The sequence below is a fragment of the Myxocyprinus asiaticus genome, chromosome 10 (assembly GCF_019703515.2).
Source record: "Myxocyprinus asiaticus isolate MX2 ecotype Aquarium Trade chromosome 10, UBuf_Myxa_2, whole genome shotgun sequence".
Classification (NCBI taxonomy): domain Eukaryota; kingdom Metazoa; phylum Chordata; class Actinopteri; order Cypriniformes; family Catostomidae; genus Myxocyprinus; species Myxocyprinus asiaticus.
The window spans coordinates 38,720,979-38,729,035 of NC_059353.1; positions in this window are offsets into that span (position 1 = coordinate 38,720,979).

The window sequence follows — 8,057 nt, forward strand, 5'->3', positions numbered from 1 at the left end:
CTTCAGAAATAGTATCACGGCTTGTGCTGTTTCTAACAAGTTATTGGATAAACAAGGATGGATGGATATGTGTGTGTGTGTGAGTGAGAGAGAGAGACAGACTGAGCGTGTGCGATCACCTGTTGCCACTCCCAAGCAGAGATGCTGTCAGCTTTCTGAAGATCAGCTTTCTCAGTGGAAAAGTAGCGGAGGTAGTTCTACCTATTTCGCGGTAGCCGGTGCACAAGAGTCTTTCACTATAGAAACCGCAATGTCCTCCATTTTAAACAGTGTGTCCACTCCAATGTGGAAAGTCCGATAAGAGGTAAGTTTGTGTAATTAATCAGTCTGTTGTGTCTCTCAGCTGTGATGAGCCTTTATGCTGAAGTTGTTCGTTTAAAGCCATTTAAAGTTATTTCCTAGCTTTAGTAGTAGTAATACAAGCGATCATATAGTGCTGTATGTAAACACTGGCTGACGCGGATTCACTTCACGTCACCTAACTGGCTCATTTTACACATAAAAATGATCTTTTGCTGGCTAACATGTAATGTAAAAAATAATAATAATAATAATAATAATAATAAAAATAAAAACCATAGCTCTTAACACATCTGCACTGCTCTTACACTTTAGTTTAGAACGGCACGAACACAAGCGGAGTGATGATGGTGTGAGACCATCAGTGCTCATGGAATGTCTCTCGTCCAATCAGATTCTAGGACCGGAACTAACTGTTGTATATTTATAAATGTTAAGTGTGAACCATAAACTCAAGAAAACTGCTAAGGGCCAGAATAAGTAAATAATATGTTAAACCTGTACACACACACAACATTTTTTTTTTTTTTTTTTTTTTTACACCTTTCAATTTCATAACAGAATTCCATCAAATTGAATTGAGTAATCTTTAACAAAATAAAATGAAATTTTTATTTCACTTTGTTAAAAATAACAATATCACATGGCAAGAGTGCGAAATGGCCCTACATCAGCACTGCTGTGATGTGGCCGCAGTCTGAGTGCCGTAGGTAATCACAGCAGTGCTGATTTAGGGACATATAGCACGATTGAGAGTGTGATATAGCTTATATACAACAATGCAATGAACAAGTAAATTTTTTTTAAATTAGGTAAAACTGAGTACAGTCATATAAACGCATTTGTGTATGGAACTACTTTCTTACACGACGGATCAGAATCTGCCGTTCAAACCAAATGATGCCTCCAAGCCTTTGTTAGTAATTCAAAAATGTCACTTCAGAAATAGTATCACGGCTTGTGCTGTTTCTAACAAGTTATTGGATAAACAAGGATAGATAGATGTGTGTGAGAGAGAGAGAAAGAGACAGAGACAGAGATGGAGCATGTGCGATCACCTGTTGCCACACCCGAGCAGAGATGCTGTCAGCTTTCTGAAGATCAGCTTTCTCAGTGAAAAAGTAGCTGTCCAAGCGGGGGTATTTCTCCCTATTTCGCGGCAGCCGGTGCACAAGAGTCTTTCACTATAGAAACCGCAATCTTCTCCGCCAATTTAAACAGCACGTCCTCTCCAATGTGGAAACTCTGGAAAGAGGTAAATGCCTTGAATTCTGTAATTAATCAGTCTGTTGTGTCTCTCAGCTGTGATGAGCTGTAATGCTGAAGTTGTTCATTTAAAGCCGTTTAAAGCTATTTCCTAGCTTTAGTAGTGTAGTAGTAATACGAGCGATCACAGAGCGCTGTTGAATGTAAACACTGGCTGATGCGGATTCACTTCATGTCACCTAACTGGCTCATATTACACACAAAAATTATCTTTTGCCACCACCTGCTGGCTAACATATGTTATGTAAAAAAAATACATGTAAAAAGAGACATACAGTAGCCCTTAAAACATCTGCACTGCTCTTATACTTCAGTTTTGAACGGCACGAACACAAGCAGAGTGATACACGCAGTGAAGCGTCTGAGTGCTGATGGTGTGAGACCATCGGTGCTCATGGAACATCTCTCGTCCAATCAGATTCGAGGACCGGAACTAACTGTTGTGTGTGTGTGTGTGTGTGTGTGTATATATATATATATATATATATATATATATATATATATATATATATATATATATATATATATATATATATATATATATATTTGTTTGTATTGATGTTACTGTTTGATTACATTATATGCTATATATGCAGTAATTTCCATATCAAACAAGGAGTAAACAATCATAAGTAATATGTTTTATTTCTTGTATGATGGCTAGAAATACTGTATTATGATGGCGCCACGAAAGGCCGCCTCTGTGTGAAGCTCTCCAATTCTTTTGCTGTTTTTCTAATTTTTTTTCCAATCAGTTTTACCAGGGACGAACTGCTGAACATTCGGCAGCACATACCAGATAATCTTTTCCCGGTTTTTGACTATTCGTATATTTTGCTGGACAATTTAGTTGGAGGAGCAGCAGTGTTGTTCAAGCACGCTAAGAGACGCAAGCGAAGGAAGTGAGCTGGCGCACTGGTCAAGCTCCGACAGCGCGGCTTTTGAACAGCGCTGCCGAGTATTCATCTAGCGAATCTCCGCTCTCTTCCTAACAAAACGGACAAACTACTTCTCCTCACATGTACAAACTCTGCTGCCTTGTACTTCACAGAAACCTGGCTGAGTGAAGCCATTCCGGGCAGCGCATTACATCTGCCGGGCTTCCAGCTTTATGGGATCAAAATCCCGCCAAAACTATTGCGGTCACGGATCCAAAAATAATAAGCGTGAATCAAAAAATAATACGTGCAGATAAAAAAATAATAAGCGCAAAAATAAGTAAAAGGCGCAGATCAAAATAATAAGTGCAGATCAAAATAATTAGCGCAGAATATGCTACGCATATGGGGAGTGCCTTCATACATGGCCTAGTTGAAACCACTCTACAATAACGCCAATATTCTAATATCGGCCATGGTGTTTGAGCCCCACCTGTTTTGGCGTGAAACTGTCCACTATAAAAACAGGTGCACAGACACCATTTCCTCAGAATTTCTTCGTTCAAGACAGCGATCATCTCTTGTCTAGAAGCCCTCTACCCTTCGCCGTCGATACACACGAGTCAGCGGGCGGAATCTTCATGGCAGTGAGAAGACTCTCCACTCCCCTGCAGTGCTCCAGCAAAAATCTCTCCACATCGCCACTTGACGCTTCGCTGGTGAACGGGCCTCAGCATCCTGATTCTCCGCAGCGTGTCGGCAGGTGCAGAGTATCCTTTTAAAAGCAATTGTAATTTGTGTGATATAAATATAAATATATATATATATATATTTTGCTACTTACGTGTTCGCGTCTTCACGATGTCGTTCCGTAAGTGTTCATTGTGCGAGAGACATATCCCGCCATCAGACGGTGCTTCGCGTCCTTGCAAGGGCGGTCGAAGAACTCAACCTTGAGTGGTCTCCCCCAGAGGAACCTGGGCAGTCTCACCTTGATGAGTGGTTCTTGCAGTCCGGACGCCGTCAAGCGGCCGCGTCCTGCAGATCTGCCCCATTTTTCCCTGAAGTTCATAGCGAACTATCTAAGTCCTGGCACGCGCCCCTCTCAGCGCGCACGTGCAGTGACGCCATTCTCACGAATGTGGACCACGGGGAAAAGAATGGCTATGCCCAACTACCCCCTGTGGAGGAGGCGGTAGTGGCACATCTCTGCCCCACGTGTAACAGGCCATGGAAATCACGTCCCATACATCCTTCTAAGCCGTCTAGATGGACATCCACACTGGTGGGAAAAGCCTACTCAGCGGCAGGACATGCTGACTCAGTACTCCACGCAATGGCAGTGCTCCAGGTATTCCAAGCAAAGCTCCTCAATCAAATGGACAAGCAAGGCTTTGATCCGGAGACTTCCAAAGAGCTACGGGCTGCAACAGGCTTAGCGCTACATGCCACAAAAGTCACGGCGCAAGCCATCGGCAAGTCCATAGGCAACCTGGTCGTTCTGGAGCAGCATATATGGCTGACCCTCATGGAGATGTGTGACAGAGAGAAAACATCTCTGTTGAATGCCCAGTGTCTCCAGCCGGCCTCTTTGATGGTGTGGTATGTTTGCTGAGCATTACGTTGCGACTCAACAGTAGTCACAAGCTATAAGGCACTTTATGCCCAAATGGAGCATAGCGCATATGGCTCGCCCCCACTCTGTCTCAAGCCAGCGCCCGGTTAAAAGACCCATGCCCGCTAACTCAGCGCCAGCACCTGCCGTCACCGAGCCACCAGTGAGACCATGCAAGCCATGGCCCAGACGAAAGCAGCCGTACCAGCGCCTACCTCGCGCCTACGGGAGGAACTCCCCTGCGCAGCGGAAGCGCTCCTGATGGGTGCAATGCTTTGAAGCGGAAACGGAGCCTGTGGTTCCCTCCAGTGCTCCGAAGAAGGCTCGATTAGAGACACAGGACACTGTTCCCTATCTCCCCACTGCTGTTCATCGGGAGAGGAATATTGTTGTTCACAATGTTTTACAAAATTTTGTATCTGTGTCCTATGCAATAAAAAATGCGTGAAAAACGCGATAGAGATTTATCAAGCACAAAAATGGTTTTACAGTCGTTATTTTCTTGTTCCAAAGGCCAATCCTGGATCTGAAACATTAAAATCGTGCACTTATAAAGCGCCCATTCAAAATGATTACTTGGAAACGGATCTTATCGCATGTACGCCCACACGATTGGTTTGCGTCGATAGATCTGAAGGATGCGTACTTTCATATCCAAATTGTACGACGTCACAGGATGTTTTTGAGATTCGTGTTCGAGGGAACAGCGTATCAATTTTACATAAAATAACTAGAAAATGTATTCATTTGAAAAGGTTATGTGCTGCTTAATACTGTGCATGTTGTGTGTACCAGAAGAGTCAAATAAAAGCCTGCATTATTTTAATACCAATAAAGGAGTCAGTATTATTAATAATTTCGAATTTTTTTTTTTTTTTTATGAATAAAAACATTACTATGACAAACATAATATTACATAATAGAAACATATAATAACCACAGATTTCTGAGTTATCGCCGAACTAGAGGTGTCAGAATAAACACCATGGTAATGGCATAATACCATACTTCTATTTATTTCTGCCATAGACTTACAATGCAGAAGTAGTAAGGGTAGCATGTACATTGCGAAATCAGCCCATGGAAAACACGTCACCGTTGTCACGTTGTGAGTTTGGCCAATCGTGAATGACGTGTGTCGTCATTCAGAGCTGGCACTACCTGAGACATCCGGCTAGATTCGCTGAAACGCTGGTGAATCGGCGGTGGCGCCGTTTCAAGTCGGACAAAATTTCTAACCGACAGGCATTGCTTCAAGTCCGGCGCCGATCGGTCCGCGGAGCGCTGCATGAAGTCGAACACAGTATCTCGCAGCCATTTTTGAGTGACCTTTACTTGTTTCTGGGTTGTAAATGCAGAACAAATGCTTCCCTCTAGTGGCGTTTTAACTTAAGAGCAACTTGACATCACAGAACTATTTGAGGACGTGACATGGCCAGATGTTTTTTGTTTTATTTGAAGAGTGAATACTGGTTCGAGGCTATGCAAAACAGCTCTTATTCTCTTCCAGAAATATCAAGTTGTCCATTACTCACATTTCATACTTTTCTAACACTCTTTATCAACTTGAGTATATTATTTTGAAGTTGAGTCAATATCAGAAGTTAACTTTTTTTTTGTTGTTGTTGTTTTTGTTTTGTTTTTTTAATAAAATGAATATTCCGGTTTCAATACAAGTTAAGCTAAATCGACAGCATTTGTGGCATAATGTTGAATACCACCACCAGAAAGAAAAAAAAAATCATCTCTACTTTTCTTTAAAAAAAAAAAAAGCAAAAGGTTACAGTTAGGCACTTACAATTGAAGAATGGGGGCAAAAAATGTTTGAGGTTTTATGCAGAACAAATTTGGAGTTTATAATTTTATAAAAGTTTATTTTATTTAATAGAATTGGAAAATTTGATTTTTTTTATATACCTGCTTCATTACCAAAAGTGTTTAGGGTAATTTAAGACCCTAGATATGTAATAGTGTCGTTTTTATTATTTATTTATTTATTTTTTATTAATTTTTCCATTAATCAAATTTTTATGGTTATTTGTATAAGTGTACTATCACAGGAAATACATTTCTTTCTTACAAGACAAATGAGTACTATATTCAAACAAATTATTACTATATTAGTTGATTTTCTGTGTGACAACATGAATTATCAGTATTTCATATGCGTGTACACCAGTCACCAAGGGTCAAATTCTGTCAACAATACAAAGTCAAGGGCCACGACCGTCGATATAATGACAAATGTTTTTGTGCTGCTGCTATTATTATTATTATTATTAAAAGAGTCATGCATAAATATTCAGTTTTTTTCATTAGTTCTTTTTCTCAGTATTAGTAGCCTGTTTTATTCATTCAAAAAATTATGAACATTTTGTTTGTATACAGATACACAAAACTACACAACTTTGCCGAAAAAGAGGACATGTCCGGGAAAAAGAGGACATATGGTCACGCTATTTTAATAGGCTATTAGGCACCATAGGCTATTTGTTTTTAATGTATAATGTTATTCTAAATGTGCACTATTACATTTGACTTTGCTATTTGATGAAGACGCAATGTGGAAGTAAACTGTAGCAAGTGTAACACATGAACAGTTTGTCATTTGGGTGTACTACTGAAATTATGCAATTTGTGCATCTATTTTAGACTCAAAAAGTGCCTGAGAAAATACATATGTGTATCTTGTGTGTAGCTTATATGTATTTGACAGCCATTGTCAGTGTGGAAGTAATAATATATCTCTTTGATATATGAAAAATAAAACATCAAAATATATCAGAATATATTATTTTCAATGATTTTCTCATTGTCTTGAAAATGTTTAGAAAATGTGACACTATCTGGGCATTTTGTTGATCCATTTGTAATAGATATATGTGCCGGGTCTCTAAAGACCCGAGTATGTAATAATGTTTGGCAAAACACCCATGCATTTAAAGGTTAAAATGCTGTTTTAGGGTTTAAGTCATCATGGCAACAAAGTTGTAAAAGTGGATATAACTTTACACAGAAAAGGTTAGTAAGTGATTTTATCACACTAAAATCATGTTGACACATATTATTTAGGTCTTGTGGCTATACTTTCGAAACAGTGAGTATTTTAACATTTACTGATTGGCCCCATTCACTTACATTTGTACTGTAATTGCCTCACTGGAACCCAGATTTTTTGAAAGAAAAGGAGGGTCATCTGAATTCATAATATAATTCATTTCAAGGGAATTTTGCCCCCACAGTTCCACTTTTGGGGCTTTTTTTTTTATTTTTATTTTTATTTTTTTTTACTTTTATGAAACCTTGAGTAAGAGTGTAGAGAAATCACCAATGAGCAAAACCAGGCAGGGACACACCTGATTTTTACATCAACGAATGCTGGTGTACAGATGTAACAACGCTGAAGAAGATGTGCTGTCCTAATTTAGAGGCACTCTTCATAAACTGTAAGCCTTTCTACTTGCCATAGGAGTTTTCCTTGTGTATTCTTGTGTGTGTTTATAATTCTCCACATGCATGTGTGAGCGCAGCGCTGCAACAGCTGGCTTATCAGATCACAGACACGGAACAACAATACCCAGACTCACTTATTATTATTCTTGGGGATTTTAACAAGGCAAATCTCACATGTGAACTGCCCAAATACAGACAGCACATTACATGCCCCACCAAAGACAGAAATATACTGGATCATTGCAACACAACAATAAAGGATGCATATCGCTCTGTCCCTCGAGCAGCTTTGGGACTCTCTGATCACTGTCTGGTTCATCTTCTTCCAATCTACAGGCAGAAACTAAAATCAGCTAAACCTGTAGTTAAGACTGTAGAGAATGGACCAATGAAGCAGAGCTGGAACTACAAGCCTGCTTTGACTGCACTGATTGGTGTGTTTTTGAAGCTGCAGCCAAAGACCTGGACAAGCTCACAGATACTATGACATCATATATCAGTTTCTGTGAGGATATGTGCATTCCTACTAGGATTTATTTGACATA